The sequence below is a fragment of the Lynx canadensis genome, chromosome B1, assembly GCF_007474595.2.
Source record: "Lynx canadensis isolate LIC74 chromosome B1, mLynCan4.pri.v2, whole genome shotgun sequence".
Taxonomy (NCBI): Eukaryota; Metazoa; Chordata; class Mammalia; order Carnivora; family Felidae; genus Lynx; species Lynx canadensis.
In genome coordinates this window covers 133,719,250-133,737,821 of record NC_044306.2, presented here as the reverse complement: position 1 = coordinate 133,737,821, position 18,572 = coordinate 133,719,250, and positions in this window count along the sequence as shown.

The window sequence follows — 18,572 nt, the reverse complement described above, 5'->3', positions numbered from 1 at the left end:
GAAAATCACTCTGTTAGAGTCTTTTTTAAAAACCAATTTTTGTTCCTCTTTAATAACAGCTCCATTTTTCCTGACATTGCTTGTTTCCAATATATTGGAACTGAAACTGGACAAAACAGTTAGATGAATGTTGAATTAAAAGTCTCTTCTTTGATCTTTCTCTGTGTGTGTTTAATTTACTGAATGTTTACCACATGCCAAGAATCATCTTAAGCACACTGTATGTATTATTTCATTTAATGTTCACAATATCCCCATGAGTTACATGCATTAGTATCCCTACTTACAAATGCTCACGCAACTAAGTACAGTAGTTTCGCCACCAAGGTTGTCTGACTCCTGAGCCCATGGCTTCAATTCATTTACAATACTATCTTCAGTAAATACCAATATATTTAATAGAAAAATGTCCTAACATCACTCAACAGGAATCAAACTAAAACACATGAAATACTTTTTCTCATAGGAAAGTGTAGTTCCTATTGATTCATCATTTTAAACTTTCTTGTTAAAATGCTTCAAAAAAACACTACCTTTAATTTTCAAGATCTTCCAAGTTTATGATGATCAGCTCATGAATGCTAGAAGAAAAGATGATTCATTGCTGCCCAAATTAAAGTGCAGCAGGTTCTTAGTGAAAACCTAAGTCCCGGGTTAGTTAAGGACTAAATCTAAATGCCACATAGAATATGTCCTTTTATTTTTAGGGCTCCAGGAAGCAAAGATATCCAGGTACTAGAACATTACAAACACTCAGTAGGTTTTGCCAGACAGCATAACTTAAGCATCTTATTTTTAGTAAAAAGAACTCAGTCTTCGTGCCCTACAAATGTCATATAGTTTGCTTTCATACCATGTTCTTTCGTCTATGGTTATTACTTACTTCTTAGGTACACAGATAGAAACTTTTGCTAGCATGGAATGAAACTTTTCCAAACTCCTATTTCCTTTCCTTACCACATTCCATAGTAAAACAATAATTTTTAAAAAAAAAATATCTCAAGTTGCTTTTCCTCTTTCTACAGCTATTTTAGTATTTCCAGGATTTCAAAGCATGTGTTCACACACACCCCACCCCCTACAATCCCTATATTAAAAAAAAAAGTTCTGTGAGCTCATAATTTCTCTATTCTGAAGTTTTCCCCGTAAGTCTTGTAACAGAGTTATCCTTAAGGACATAAATAAGATAGGCTGTTTACAATTAGTTAAATCCAGGTAGTTCTCTTTCATCATTAACAGTCTCTAGTATCCCTGACATCGATGCTATGAAACTTCTAATCACCAAGACATTAAGAATTGGGTCCCCCAAGGCAATGTAGATCTTGTAGATTTTATTTCATTTTGAAACAAAACAAAAATTTGACAAAAACCACTAACCCTGTGATGCATGCTAACTTAATTCCATTCTGTTAAAACAATGCTGATTGGGGCCCACTGAATTGATTTCACAACCCATAATGAGTGATGACCCACCCTTTGTAAGTCAAGTGTCCCAAAGCGTGGCATCCCAGGCATCACGGGACTGTGGCTTTCAGAACCTGGACCATACGTCAGAACTACTTGTAAAACTGCAAAAGTATGAATACCCAGGTCTCACATAGGACTTATTAAATCAGAATAGCCAGGGAATTAAGAGGGAAGTTTCTGAAACTTTTCACTTGACAGATTTGGGAGTACAGTTGGACTGGGGGAGTGACAAGAATGAGTTCACTTGTCACTAAGAAGTGAGATCAGTGAACTGCAGGGGTAGATCCAGGTTTGGTAGAGCATGAAGGTTGTACAATTTTGGAGTCCTTTTTAAGAAACAATACAAATTAAGTAGGAAAATAAACATTTCTGTAGAATGACAAAGCACAATAAATTACAAATAGTATTTTATCTATTTATTAAGTTTTTATTTAAATTCCAGTTAACATACAGTGCAATATTAATTTCAGGTGTAAAATTTAGTGATTCATCACTTCCATACATCACCCAGTCTCATCACAACAAGTACACTCCTTAATACCCATCACCCATTTAACCTATCTCCCCATCCACCTCCCCTCCAGCAACCCTCAGTTTGTCTCTGTATTTAGGAGTTTGTTTCTTGGTTTCTTTTTCCCCCCCTATGTTCACCTGTTTTATTTCTTAAATTCCACATATGAGTGAAATTATATGGTATCTGTCTTTCTCTACTTGACTTATTTGGCTTAGTATCATACTCTCTAGCTCCATCCATGTCACTGTAAATGGCAAGATTCCATTCTTTTTGATAGCTGAGTAATATTCCATTGCATATATATATACCAAATCTTCTTATCCATTCATCAGTCAATGAACACTTGGTCTCTTTTCATAATTAATAAAATTGACAAAACCCTAGCCAGACTTATCAAAGAGAAAAGGAAAAGGGCCCAACTAAATAAAAATCACAAATGAGAGCAGGGAAATAACACCCAGTACCACAGAAATACAATTACAGTAAAACCTTGGATTGTGAGTAACTTGTTCTGTGAGTGTTTCACAAGATGAACAAATATTTCTAATAAATTTTAACTTGATAAATGAGCCATGTCTTGCAATACAAATAGCACATGATGCCAAACATGACATGATCACAACTGAGCCAATGGTTCTTGAAATTCGCTTTGATATATGAGTGCTTTGGATTACAAGTATATTTCCAGATTGAACTATGCTCACAAATCAAGGTTTTACTGTATAAGAGAATATTATGAAAAATTATCTGCCAACAAATTGAACAATTTGGAAGAAATGGATAAATTCCTAGAAATATATAAACTACCAAAACTGAAACAGGAATAGAAAACTTGAACAGACTCATAAGCAGCAAATAAATGGAATCAGTAATCAAAAATCTCCCAATAAACAAAAGGCCAGGGTCAGGTGGCTTCCCAGGGGAATTCTATTACATTTAAAGAAGAATTAATACTTATTTTTCTCAAACTATCCTAAAAATACAAATGGAAGGAAAAGTTCCGAACTTATTCTCTGAGGCTGTCATTACCCTGATTTCAAAACCAGACAAAGGACTCCACTAAAAAACAGAACTATAGGCCAATATCCCTAATGAACATAGAAGCAAAAACTCTCAACAAAATACTAGCAAATCAAATCCAAAAGTACATTAAAAGAAGCATTCACTATGATCAAGAGGGATTTATCCCTGGGCTACAGGGGTAGTTCAATATTTGCAAATCAATGTGATACACCACATTAATAAAAGAAATGATAAGAACCATATAATCCTCTCAATAGATGGAGAGAAAGCATTTGACAAAGCACAACATTCATTAATGGTAAAAACCCTCAAAAAGGAGGGATAGAGGGAACATACCTTAACATCATAAAGGCCATATACAAAAAATCCACAGCCAATATCATCTTCAATGAGGAGAGACTGCAAGCTTTTCCTCTATGGTCAGGAATGAGACAAGTATTTTCACTCTCACCTCTATTATTTAACATACATAGTACTGGAAGTCTTAGCCTCAGCAATCAGACAACTAAAAGAATTAAAAGGCATCCAAATCAGCAAGGAAGAAATCAAACTTTCACTATTTGTAGATAACATGATACTCTATATAGAAAACTCAAAAGTCTCCACCAAAAAATTGCTAGAACTGATACATAAATTCAGTAAAATCACTACATGCAAAATCAATGTATAGAAATATGTTGCATTTCTATACACCAATAATGAAGTAGCAGAAAGAGAAATCAAGGAATCAATCCCACTTACAACTCCACCAAAACTAGTAAGATACCTAGGAATAAACCTAAAGAGGTGAAAGACCTGTCCTCTGAAAACTATAAAACACTGAAGAAAGAAACTGAAGATGCCACAAATAAATGAAAAAACACTCCATGCTCATGGATTGGAAGAACAAATATTGTTAAAATGCCTATAATACCCAAAGCAATCTACACATTTAATGCAATCCCTATCAAAATACCACAAGCATTTTTCACAGAGCTAGAACAAACAATCCTAAAATTTGTATGGAACCACAAAAGACCCCAAATAGCCAAAGCAATACTGAAAAAGAAAAGCAAAGCTGGAGGCATCACAATTCCTGACTTCAAGTTATATTATAAATCTTATTTTTTTAAAGTTTATTCATTTATTTTGAGACAGAGAGAGAGAGAGAGGAAGAGAGAGAGAATGCATGCATATGAGTGGGGTAGCGGCATAGAGAAAGGGAGAGAGAGAATCCCAAGCAGGATCCAGGCTGTCAGCGTGGAGCATGATGAGGGGCTTGATCTCATGAACCATGAAATCATCGCCTGAGCCAAAATCAAGAGTCAGACACTTGGGACGCCTGGATGGCTCAGTCAGTTGAGCATCTGACTTTGCCTCAGGTCATGATCTCACCATTCTTGAGTTCAGGCACCACATCAGGCTCGCTGATGTCAGCCTGTCTGCGCAAAGTCCACTTCTGATCCTCTGTCCCCCTCTCTCTGCCCTGCCCCCTCTTATGCTCTCCCCAAAATAAGTAAATATTAAACAAACAACAAAAGAGTCAGACACTTAACTGACTGAACCACCCAGTTGCCCCAATATATTACAAATTTTAAAAGGCTGACAAATCTCATGAACATAAACAAATCCATAAAAATATTTTTACTAATTAACTGTATTACATAGCCTCTTTAATACTTTCTACATTATATTTATTAGATTCATAATATAACTTATGTTTAGAGAGAATAAAACAACTGTTTGGCCTTTCCTTCAATATTGTTGGATTGGAGTTTATTATTTATTAAATTTTTTTTAATGTTTATTTATTTTTGAGAGAGAGAGAGAGAACACAAGCAGAGGAGAGGCAGAGAGAGAGGGAGACACAGAATCTGAAGCAGGCTCCAGCTCTGAGCTGTCAGCACAGAGCCAGATGCAGGGCTCGAACCCATGAACTGTGAGGTCATGACCTGAGCCAAAGTCTGATGCTTAAGTAACTGAGCCACCCAGGTGCCCAAGTTTATTTTTTATTGATGATAGCTGAGAAAAGTTTCTTCCAGCTTTGCAACTTGTTATTGAAAAATGTCATATAAAACTGTTAGATTGTTGTATTAATTTGCTAGGGCTGCCATAGCAAAATACCACATAACAAAAACAACAATATGTTTTCACACAATTCTGAGGCTAGAAGTCCAAGATCAAGGTGTTGGTAGGTTTGGTTGCTTCTGAGACCTCTCTCCTTGGCTCACAGATGGCCTCCTTCTCTCTGTGTGCTCATGTGGTTGCCCCTCTTTGTTGTTTGCATCCTAATATCTTCTTATAAGGGCACCAGTCATACTGGATTAGGGCCCACCCTAATGACTCTACTTTAACTTAATTACCTCATCAAAGGCCCTATGTACAAATATAGTCACATTCCGAGGCACTGGGGATTAGGGACTCAATATATGAATGTTGAGGGACTACAATTCTGCCTGTAACATCGTGAAATTTGAGGAAATATCTCTCAACTTTCTTTCATTTATGAGCTGAAAGATTTCAGTACATTATATTTTTTCCTGTGCAATGATTGATTGTTAATACTTTGAATTGGTGATACATTAACTGGTTTGGTGTCTATGTCTTCATTATATTGATTTGTTGTCATTATCTTTGTAGATGTCAAATCAGGAAAAAGAAAATTGAAAACATTTTCCAATGATTCACATCTCTTCATTATTTAGATTTTCAAACAATCTAGGCAACTACATATTACTACTATCTGAAATTTTTTACTTTCCTTTAATTAATTATTGCTTTTGGTATATTCTAAAAAAGATTTTACAATTTCCTTCTCAACACCAAACTAATTTTAATTTATTTCATTCTCATCTTTACTGCTTTTCTTTTAAAATCCACTAGTTTTTATTTAACCTTTTAAAATTTATTAAATAAACTTAAATTACAAAAGAAGCTATACTTTATATAAAACTAAATCAGGAGTTTACAATTTCATATTGTTTTTAAAAAACTAAACTTTTTGCCAGATTGAAATTGAGCTTTATCAAGTATGCCATTTTCATAAAAAAGAAAAAAAAATAATGTATGGTGTTTTAGCAGCTGTACATGCTGCATCACTGAGTATATAATTTTGACAGGCAAGAGCTTCCGTTTTGACAAGATATACACGATAATGGAATCCTCCACTACCATTTTGCATGTCTGGTGTTGCAAGATATACATGATAATGGAATCCTCCACTACCATTTTGCATGTTTGGTGTTCAAAACTAACTTTTGCCTCCATACATTTCAGTTCTGGTTCTCACTGACAACCCAGATGCTTCCGGTGCCAATTGTAATATGAGAGGCCCATTTCTTAAACTGGCTCTGTTCATGATGCTGGGTGAGTTGGCACAGAAGGTGGTAGGGGTATTCCTGGAAGCCATTTCTACAATGGGACAGCTAGCAATAACTTTACTATATATGGAAATGACTGTAAACCACATAAATATATCCCACTTAACTCAAACTGAATGAATCTCCATTTCACATTTTACTTTAACTAGATTTGAAAAGTGCCTGCATCAGTGGACATAAGGAGAAGCTGGAGTGGAAAGAGATAGAAGTATTTATGGATTGTGGTTAAAATTTCTTACTTTTTCAGATTTTATGAAATCATCTGACCATGTAAATATGGTCAGGGTTCTGGAAGGGTTTGTACAGGTGAGGGCTCTGAACCTTATGCTTCTTTTTTTGTCTTCGTGAAATCTAACCTTGGCGAAATGTGTAGGAGCTCTGCTGTCCCCATACCATAAATGTCATGTGAGGTTTCTACCTAGTACAGTGGTTCCCCAGGACTTGCCTTCAGGTTAGTGTTATTCCTGACAAAGTTTTCAATATTATAAAATGAAAGGAAAAGGAAAGACAGTGTGAGATATATATATATATATATATATATATATATATATATATATATGATATATATGATATATGATATATGTAGAGTTGCCCATGGTTCTCTCTTAAGAAAGACTGTCATCTTTTAATGAGAGTACATCCCTTCTATTCAGTGTTAAAAATATCCTTCCTTATTTGAAATACTGGTGACAATAGAGAGTTAATTTTAAGTTTGCCAACTTAGGTCAGTCTCTGTATGTCCTGGCTCTGCTATCACAGATTCCTTTGCTTTCAGCATGTATAGACAGGAGGAAAGAAAACAAAAGACTGCATGGGCATGGAAGAGCATTTGCCTGTTTTGCCCACATTCCTTTGATCAGCATTCAGTCCTATGGTCTCACTCTAGATGCATGAATAACTAGAAAATGTGTGTGCAGGAAGGGAATGCATCAGTGAACCACAGCATTTTCTGGATTCTGATAAAGTTTTAAGCAGTAGGAGTAAGACATGATTATGTTTTTAGGCCTTTAGTCTAACTATGTCATTATCTTTTATCATATAAGATGACAACCTCAGTATCTAGTGTATTAGTTTTCTATTGTATAACAAATATCACAAACTTAATGGCTTAAAATAACACCCAGTTTTTATCTCAAGTTCTATGGCCACGGCTGAATTCTCTGCTTAGGGTGTTACAAGCCAAAATCAAGGTGTTGGCAGGAATGCATGCTTTTCTGAAGGTTCTGAGGAATTATAACTTTCAAACTCATTCAGGTTGTTGGCAGAAGTCAGTTGCTTGCAGGTGTAAGACTGAGGTTCTGACTTCCTTGCCTTGGTGGCTGCCTTCAACTTCAAGTCAGCAATGGTGCATCAAATGCTTCTCTTGCTTTAAATCTCTCTCCACGTCTTCTGCTTTCAAGGTCTCCGTGGTTGCCTTGGGCCCACCCAAGTCATCCAAGATAATCTCCCTATTTTAAAGTCAACTGATTCATAACCTCACTTATACATACAGTCCCTTTTGCCATGTAAGGTAATATATTCATGTGTGTAACACCAGGGGACAAAGGTCACAGGAGTCAACATTTTGCTTCCCACACTGAGGGTATCCTGCAAGCTTAGCCTTCCTTCTTCTTTTATTTATTTTCTAAGTACACTAGGTCCTAAGAGACCTCCAGTACCTTGTCAACCTTTCAGCCTGAAATACCAAATGTCATCAGATTTTTTCCTCTGCGCAATTTCAGGTGTATGCAGAGGAGCTGGATAGTGTGTCTAACTATTGTATGTCTGGGTATAGAGGGGACTGGAGGGGGTGGGAGGGGTCTGGTGCTGTCAACGATGGGGCACTAATGAACTTGATTCTTCCATATTCTAAAAAGCAAACACATTGTGCTGTGGAGCTGGTACATTTTCAATTCCACTCTCACTCTTATCCTTATCCGTGGGGCTGTGAAAGTAACAAAAAATAAAATAATCCAAAAATAAAGACCCTTTTGCTAATACTAGAAAAGACTATTCCAGGAATTCTTTTTTTAAAAACTCATGTTCCACATACATTCAGATCCTGAGGTTTGCAGTAACTTGCAAACCTCATAGTCCAAGGTATTGAATATCATTGATTTTTCTCCTCTGTCCAAGTCCAGTTCTATGCAGAAAGTGTACTAGGTACACATTTCTGGCATATTTCCAAGCAAGTTGATTAACCAATTTGCAGTTCTCATAGGCAAAGATGTGTTACACACTTCTTTGTAATTCTCAAGGAGCTTTCCAAGTTGCCATTAACATACTAGCAATTCACTGAATTATTGTTGGGTGAAAGGATGAGTGAATGAGTGAAAGAATAAAACTAGGTAAAGCGTAGTTCAACCACTGCAACATTATAAGCTAAGATGGTGATGCAGGAAGACTCTAAACTCCCCTTCTCCACAGAAAATACCAGATTACACCTATTAATAGAACAATTCCTTCTAAAAAAAAGAACTGAGGGCTGATTGAACAGCTACCGAACAACCAAAGACAAAGAAAGGCAACAGAACACCAAGAGACACAGAGTCATGGTAACAAAAAGAACCCCCATCTCTAATGCTTCAAATGGTAGTGGGGAAGGATGGTACTGAGGGACCGAGAACAGATCCCTCTGTCCTTGGGCAAGAAAAAACCCATGGTTTAAAAGAGCAACTGGCATATAAAAGAGACAACCCTAGAACTCTGCCAAATAGTGGAGGACCTACAGGAAAGGTCTCCAGGTTACAGGCACTAAAGAATGACATGGTTTATGTTCCTACCCCACTTTAAAAGCCTGGGGCACCTGGGTGACTCAGTCAGTTAATTGTCCCACTCTTGGTTTTGGCTCAGGTCATGACCTCACAGTTCATGAGTTTGAGCCCTGCATTGGGCTCTGCACTGCAAGCATGAAGCCTGCTTGATATTTCTCTCTCTGCCCCTCCCTGCTTGCTCTCTGTCTCTCTCTCTCAAAATAAATAAATACACTTAAAAATTTTTTTTGAAGAATTTTATGTTTATTTATTTTGAGAAAGAGAGAGAGACAGAGAGAGACAGAGAGAGATGGGGGGGGTGGGGGTGGGGGGGAGGGGCAGAGAGAGGAGACACAGAATCCAAAGCAGGCTCCAGGCTCTGAGCTATCAGTACAGAGCCTGACATGGGGCTCAAACTCACAAACCATGAGATCCTGACCTGAGTCAAAGTCAGACGCTTAACCAACTGAGCCACTCAGGTGCCCCAATAAACATAAAAAAATTTAACAGCCCATAATGGAGCAGGGTCCAGACACCATAACAGGCCAGTCCAGTGTCTGGCTGTTGCAGGGAGCTCATGACTTCAATGAGCCCAGGGTCCATAAGCCCACACCAGCTCTACATGCACTGGGGCACACACATACAAAACCGACACAGTTTAAAAGGGCAGAGGAATGCTTTCCCTCTACTTCAAAAGCCCAGACTGAAGCAGGGTCTGGCTGCCATAATGGGTGGGTTTGGGTGCCATAATTGGAGGGAGGGTCCAGACACCATAACTGGTGAATCAGATCATCACAGGGAGCTTGTGACCTTAGCAAGCTCAGGATCCTGAGGTCCACACCAGCCTTGGTCTCATTGAAGCACAGAAAAAAAAGCCACAGTTTAACAGAGTCAATGAACTGTGGGAAATGTTTCCTCTCTTCCCACCTTAAAAGCCCAGACCAAATCAAGACCAGACCAAGGTCTGGCTCATCATAAGCTTGTGACCTCAGTGATCTTAGGGTCCATGAGCCCATATCAGCTGCCTTGTGGTGCTGTGGTACAAAAAATAATATGTGGTTTTGTGTGTGTATATATGTTTAAATTTTTACTGTTTTATTTTTTTACTTTTTAAAATTTTTCTTGTTTTTCTTTTTTTCTTTTAGTTTTGTTTTTCTTTTTTCTTCTCCTTTTTCTTTTTCATTTCTTTCATTATTTTTTTCTTTATTATTATTCCTGTAAAAAGCTATGGTTTAAAAGAGTAACTAGCATATATAACCAAGGGTCCAGCCAGCCAGCAGTCACCAAGCACTCAGAGTCTGCACAAAGGTCAACATACACGAGACCATTCCTTCAACTTTAGGAGAAGTGGCAGTTTCGCCTAATCCATAGAAACAAACAGAAAATCAAGCAAAATGGGGGGAAAGAGAGAAATACTATGAGCCAAAATAATAAGAAAAAAAGCCTCAGTAAAAGAATGAAATGAAATAGAGATAAGCGATATGCCTGGTAAAGAATTTAAAGTAATGATTGTAAACATACTCACTGGGCTGGAGAAAAGAATGGGAGAACTCAGTGAGACCTTTAATAAAGAGATAGAAAAGGGGCACCTGGGTGACTCAGTCAGTTGAGCGTCTGACTTCGTCTCATAGTTTGTGGGTTCAAGCCCCACATCGGGCTCTGTGCTGACAACTCAGAGCCTGGAGCCTACTTCAGATTCTGTGTCTCCCTCTCTCTGCCCCTCCCCCTTCTCATGGTCTGTGTCTTGCTCTCTCTCAAAAATAAATAAACATTAAAAATAGAGATGGAAAATATTAAAAAGAACCAATCAGAGCTAAAGACTATAATAACTAAAATAAAAAACACACTAGACGCAATCAACAGGTTGAGGATGCAGAAGAACATATCAGCGATCTGGAAGACAGGGTAATGGAAAGCACACAAGATGAACAGCAAAAAAGAGAAAAAAAAATTTTTTTAATGGGAAAAAATATCTCTTGGACAACATTAAGCAAACAAACATTCACATTACAGGGGTCCCAGAAAAAGAAGAAAAATTATTTCAAGAAATAATACCTGAAAATTTCCCTTACCTAAGAAGGGAAATAAACATCCAAATCTAAGAAGCACAGAAAGTCCGAAACAAAAGGAACTCAAGGCCAAATCATGCCACATAATATTTAAAATGCTGAAGGTTAAAGATAGAGAATCCTAAAAGCAGCAAGAGAGAAACAAAAATTACCTACAAGAGAAAACCTATAAGGCTATCAGATGATTTTTTAGCAGAAATTTTGCAAGCCAGAAGGGAGTGGCATGATATATTTAAAGTGTTGAAAGGAAAAATTTACAACCAAGAATATTCTACCCAGCAAGGTTATCATTCAGATTTGAAGGAGAGATAAAGAGTTTCCCAGACAAACAAAAGATAAAGGAGTGTATCACCACTAAAGCAACTTTACAAGAATGTTAATGAGATCTCTTTAAGTGAAAAGAAATGGCCATAATTAGACATAATTATAAGAAAAATGTGAATAAAAAGACATAAAATAAAATATGACAACATACACATAAAATGTGGAGAAGAGAGTAAAAAGGGAAGAGAAGGGGGAAAGAAAAAGAAAAAATCTTTTTAAAATTTTGTTGTTGTTTTGTTTTTAGAATGTGTTTGAATTTAAATGACCATCAAATTAATATGGACTGCTTTTTACTTAGGATGTTATATAGAACCTCATGGTAACCACAAAACCAAACTCATGATAGACCCACAAAAAATAAAGAGAAAGAAAAATAGAACACTATAGATACCTACTGATCACAAAGAAAGAGAACAAGAGAAGAAAGGAACAAAGAAGAATTGCAAAATAACCAGAAAACAAATTTTTAAAATAGCAATATGTACAAACCTATCAATAATTACTTTAAATGTAAATGACCTGGGGATCCTGGGAAGATGGCGGCGTAGGAGGACGCTGGGCTCACCAAGCGTCCTGCTGATCACTTAGATTCTACCTACACCTGCCTAAATAACCCAGAAAACCACCAGAAGACTAGCAGAATGGGGTCTCCGGAGCCAAGTGCAGATGAGAGGCCCACGGAAGAGGGTAGAAAGGGTGGCGAGGTGATGCGCGCTACCCGGACTGGCAGGAGGGAGCCAGGGTGGAGGGGCAGCCCTCCGGCCAAGCAGAGCCCTCGAGTCTGGCTTGCAAAAGTGGAGGGGCCAGACGGAGTGTGTTTGGACAGTAAGCGGGACTTAACATCTGGAAGGTTATAAGCTAACAGCTCTCCTTGGAGAATGGGAGGGCTGGAGGACAACGGGAGGGAGAGTTGTTGAGCCCTGGATGACAGAGCTCAGCTTGGTGGGGAACAAAGGCGCTCGCCAGGGCCATCTCTCTTGCCCATCCCCCAGCCAAAATCCCAAAGGGAACCATTTCCTGCAAGGGTACTTGCTTGCACCACGCAAACACCCAACGCTGTGCTTCTGTGGATCCATCCCTCCGGCGGGTCTGACTCCCTCCCGGCGCCACAGGGCCTCTCCCAAAGTGGATCTCCGAAGGAAAAGCAAGCTGAGCCTGCCCCTCCCACCCCTGTGCACCTTGCTGATACACCCCAGCTAATATGCCAGATCCCCAGCACCACAAGCCTGGCACTGTGCAAGCAGCCCAGACGGTGAATGCTGCCCCTAGGAGAGGGGAAGAGAAGGCATACACCAGTCTGACTGTGGCGCCAGTGGTGGGCCGTGGGCAGACATCAGGTCTGACTGTGGCGGCCCCACCCACCAATGCAAGTTATTCAAGACAGCACAGGGGAAGTGCCCCGCAGTTCCGTACCACTCCAGGGACTATCCAAAATGATGAAATGGAAGAATTCCCCTCAAAAAAAATCCAGGAAATAACAACAGCTAACGAACTGATCAAAACCAATTTAAACAACAGAAAGTGAATTTAGAATAATAGTCATAAAATTAATCACTGGGCTTGAAAACAGTATAAAGGACAGCAGAGAATCTACTGCTACAGAGATCAAGGGACTAAGGAACAGCCAGGAGGAGCTAAAAAATGCTATCAATGAGCTGCAAAATAAAATGGAGACAACCACGTCTCGGATTGAAGAGGCAGAGGAGAGAATAGGTGAACTAGAAGATAAAATTATGGAAAAGGAAGAAGCTGAGAAAAAAATAAAAAAATCCAGGAGAATGAGGGGAAAATTAGAGAACTAAGTGATGCACTAAAGAGAAATAATCTACGCATAACTGGTATTCCAGAGGAGGAAGAGAGAGGGAAAGGTGCTGAAGGGGTACTTGAAGAAATCATAGCTGAGAACTTCCCGGATCTGGGGAAGGAAAAAGGCAGTGAAATCCAAGAGGCACAGAGAACTCCCTTCAGACGTAACTTGAATTGATCTTCTGCACGACATATCATAGTGAAACTGGCAAAATACAAGGATAAAGAGAAAATTCTGAAAGCAGCTAGAGATAAACGTGCTCTAACATATAAAGGGAGACCTATAAGACTCGTGACCGATCTCTCTACTGAAACTTGGCAGGCCAGAAAGGAATGGCAGGAGATCTTCCATGTGATGAACAGAAAAAATATGCAGCCGAGAATCCTTTATCCAGCAAGTCTGTGATTCAGAATAGAAGGAGAGATAAAGGTCTTCCCAAACAAACAAAAACTGAAGGAATTTGTCACCACTAAACCAGCCCTACAAGAGATCCTAAGGGGGATCCTGTGAGACAAAGTACCAGAGACATCGCTACAAGCATGAAACCTACGGACATCACAATGACTCTAAACCCATACCTTTCTATAATAACACTGAATGTAAATGGACTAAATGCTCCAACCAAAAGACATAGGGTATCAGAATGGATAAAAAAACAAGTCCCATCTATTTTCTGTCTACAAGAGACTCATTTTAGACCTGAGGACACCTTCAGATTGAGAGTGAGGGGACGGAGAACTATTTATCATGCCGCTGGAAGTCAAAAGAAAGCTGGAGTAGCCATACTTATATCAGACAAACTAGACTTTAAATTAAAGGCTGTAACAAGAGATGAAGAAGGGTATTATATAATAATCACAAGGTCTATCCATCAGGAAGAGCTAACAATTATAAATGTCTATGTGCCGAATACCGGAGCCCCCAAATATATAAAACAATTACTCACAAACATAAGCAACCTTATTGAGAAGAATGTGGTAATTTCAGGGGGCTTTAACACTCCACTTACAGAAATGGATAGATCATCTAGACACACAGTCAATAAAGAAACAAGGGCCCTGAATGAGACATTGGATCAGATGGACTTGACAGATATATTTAGAACTCTGCATCCCAAAGCAACAGAATATACTTTCTTCTCGAGTGCACATGTAACCTTCTCCAAGATAGATCACATACTGGGTCACAAAACAGCCCTTCATAAGTATACAAGAATTGAGATCATACCATGCATACTTTCAGACCACAATGCTATGAAGCTTGAAATGAACCACAGGAAAAAGTCTGGAAAACCTCCAAAAGCATAGAGGTCAAAGAACACCCTACTAAAGAATGAGTGGGTCAACCAGGCAATTAGAGAAGAAATTTAAAAAAATATGGAAACAAACAAAAATGAAAATACAACAGTCCATACGCTTTGGGATGCAGCAAAGGCAGTCCTGAGAGGAAAATACATTGCAATCCAGGCCTATCTCAAGAAACAAGAAAAATCCCAAATACAAAATCTAACAGCACACCTAAAGGAAATAGAAGCAGAACAGCAAAGGCAGCCTAAACCCAGCAGAAGAAGAGAAATAATAAAGATCAGAGCAGAAATAAACAATATAGAATCTAAAAAAACTGTAGAGCAGATCAACGAAACCCAGAGTTGGTTTTTTGAAAAAATAAACAAAATTGATAAACCTCTAGCCAGGCTTCTCAAAAAGAAAAGGGAGATGACCTAAATAGATAAAATCATCAATGAAAATGGAATTATGACAACCAATCCCTCAGAGATACAAGCAATTATCAGGGAATACTATGAAAAATTATATGCCAACAAACTGGACAACCTGGAAGAAATGGACAAATTCCTAAACACCCACACACTTCCAAAACTCAATCAGGAGGAAATAGAAAGCTTAAACAGACCCATAACCAGCAAAGAAATTGAATCAGTCATCAAAAATGTCCCAACAAATAAGAGTCCAGGACCAGATGGCTTCCCAGGGGAGTTCTACCAGACGTTTAAAGCAGAGATAATACCTATCCTTCTCAAGCTATTCCAAAAAGTAGAAAGGGAAGGAAAACTTCCAGACTCATTCTATGAAGCCACTATTACTTTGATTCCCAAACCATAAAGAGACCCAGTAAAAAAAGAGAACTAATACTAATATCCCTGATGAATATGGATGCACAAATTCTCAATAAGATACTAGCAAATCGAATTCAACAGCATATAAAAAGAATTATTCACCATGATCAAGTGGGATTCATTCCTGGGATGCAGGGCTGGTTCAACATTCGCAGATCAATCAATGTGATACATCACATTAATAAAAGAAAAGATAAGAACCATATGATCCTGTCAATCGAGGCAGAAAAGGCCTTTGACAAAATTCAGCATCCTTTCTTAATAAAACCCTCGAGAAAGTCGGGATAGAAGGAACATACTTAAAGATCATAAAAGCCATTTATGAAAAGCCCACAGGTAACATCATCCTCAATGGGGAAAAACTGAGAGCTTTTTCCCTGAGATCAGGAACAAGACAGGAATGTCCACTCTCACCGCTGTTGTTTAACACAGTGTTGGAAGTCCTAGCATCAGCAATCATACAACAAAAGGAAATCAAAGGCAGCAAAATTGGCAAAGATGAAGTTAAGCTTTCACTTTTTGCAGATGACATGATATTATACATGGAAAATCCGATAGACTCCACCAAAAGTCTGCTAGAACTGATACATGAACTCAGCAACGTCGCAGGGTACAAAATCAATGTACAGAAATCAGTTGCATTCTTATACACTAATAATGAAGCAACAGAAAGACAAATAAAGAAACTGATCCCCTTCACAATTGCACCAAGAAGCATAAAATACCTAGGAATAAATCTAACCAAAGATGTAAAAGATCTGTATGCTGAAAACTATAGAAAGCTTATGAAGGAAATTGAAGAAGATACAAAGAAACGGAAAAAAATTCCATGCTCATGGGTTGGAAGAATAAATATTGTCAAAATGTCAATACTACCCAAAGCTATCTACACATCCAATGCAATCCCAATCAAATTTGCACCAGCATTCTTCTAGAAACTAGAACAAGCAATCCTAAAATTCATATGGAACCACAAAAGGCCCCGAATAGCCAAAGTAATTTTGAAGAAGAAGACCAAAGCAGGAGGCATCACAATCCCAGACTTTAGCCTCTACTACAAAGCTGTAATCATCAAGACAGCATGGTAATGGCACAAAAACAGACACATAGACCAATGGAATAGAATGGAAACCCCAGAACTAGACCCACAAACGTATGGCCAAGTAATCTTTGACAAAGCAGGAAAGAACATCCAATAGAAAAAAGACAGTATCTTTAACAAATGGTGCTGGGAGAACTGGACAGCAACATGCAGAAGGATGAAACTAGACCCCTTTCTCACACCATTCACAAAAATAAACTCAAAATGGATAAAGGACCTGAATGTGAGACAGGAAACCATCAAAACACTCGAGGAGAAAGCAGGAAAAGACCTCTCTGACCTCAGCCGTAGGAATTTCTTACTTGACACATCCCCAAAGGCAAGGGAATTAAAAGCAAAAATGAATTACTGGGACCTTATGAAGATAAAAAGCTTCTGCACAGCAAAGGAAACAACCAACAAAACTAAAAGGCAACCAACGGACTGGGAAAAGATATTTGCAAATGACATATCGGACAAAGGGCTAGTATCCAAAATCTATAAAGAACTCACCAAACTCCACACCCAAAAAACAAATAACCCAGTGAAGAAATGGGCAGAAAACATGAATAGACACTTCTCTAAAGAAGACATCCGGATGGCCAACAGGCACATGAAAAGATGCTCAACGTCGCACCTCATCAGGGAAATACAAATCAAAACCACACTCAGATATCACCTCACGCCAGTCAGAGTGGCCAAAATGAACAAATCAGGAGACTATAGATGCTGGAGAGGATGTAGAGAAATGGGAACCCTCTTGCACTGTTAGTGGGAATGCAAACTGGTGCAGCCACTCTGGAAAACAGTGTGGAGGTTCCTCAAAAAATTAAAAATAGACCTACCCTATGACCCAGCAATAGCACTGCTAGGAATTTACCCAAGGGATACAGGAGTGCTGATGCATAGGGGCACTTGTACCCCAATGTTTATAGCAGCACTCTCAACAATAGCCAAATTATGGAAAGAGCCTAAATGTCCATCAACTGATGAATGGAGAAAGAAATTGTGGTTTATATACACAATGGAGTACTACGTGGCAATGAGAAAGAATGAAATATGGCCCTTTGTAGCAACGTGGATGGAACTGGAGAGTGTTATGCTAAGTGAAATGAGCCATAGAGAGAAAGAAAGATACCATATGGTTTCACTCTTATGTGGATCCTGAGAAACTTAACAGGAACCCATGGGGGAGGGGAAGGAAAAGAAAAAAAAAAGAGAGGTTAGAGTGGGAGAGAGCCAAAGCATAAGAGACTGTTAAAAACTGAGAACAAACTGAGGGTTGATGGGTGGTGGGAGGGAGGGGAGGGTGGGTGATGGGTATTGAGGAGGGCACCTTTTGGGATGAGCACTGGGTGTTGCATGGAAACCAATTTGACAATAAACTTCATATTGAAAAAAAAATGTAAATGACCTAAATGGACACAGAGTGGTGGGATAGATCAAAAACCAAGAACTATCTACATGCTGCCTACAAGAGATTTGCCTCAGATCTAAAGATGCATAAAGATAGAAAGTGAAGGGATAAAAAAAAATATTCACCAAGCAAATGGAAGTGAAAAAAAAAAAAGGCCAGGGTAGCAATACTTACATCAAACAAAATAGATTTTAAAACAAAGACTGTAACAAGAAGCAAAGAAGGGCATTACATAATGATAAAGGGATCAATCCAACAGGATGATATAACACTGAACCCAATACTGCAGCACCTAAATACATAAAGCAAATATAAATAGACATAAAGAGAGAAACTTATGGCAATACAATAATAGTGGAGGAGTTTAACACTCTACTTAAATCTAAGGATAGAGCATCTATACAGAAAAATCAATTAGAAAACAATTTGGTTGAATGACGCTTTGGACCAGATGGAAGTAACAGACATATACAGAACATTCTACCCCAAAACAATAAAATGCACAGTCTTTCCAAGGGTACATGGAATATTCTCTGGAACAAATCCCACAGTAGGCCATAAAACAAGCTTCAGTATGTTTAAGAAGATTAAAATCATAACATGCATCTTTTATAACCACAATGATCTAAAGCTACAAATAAATCA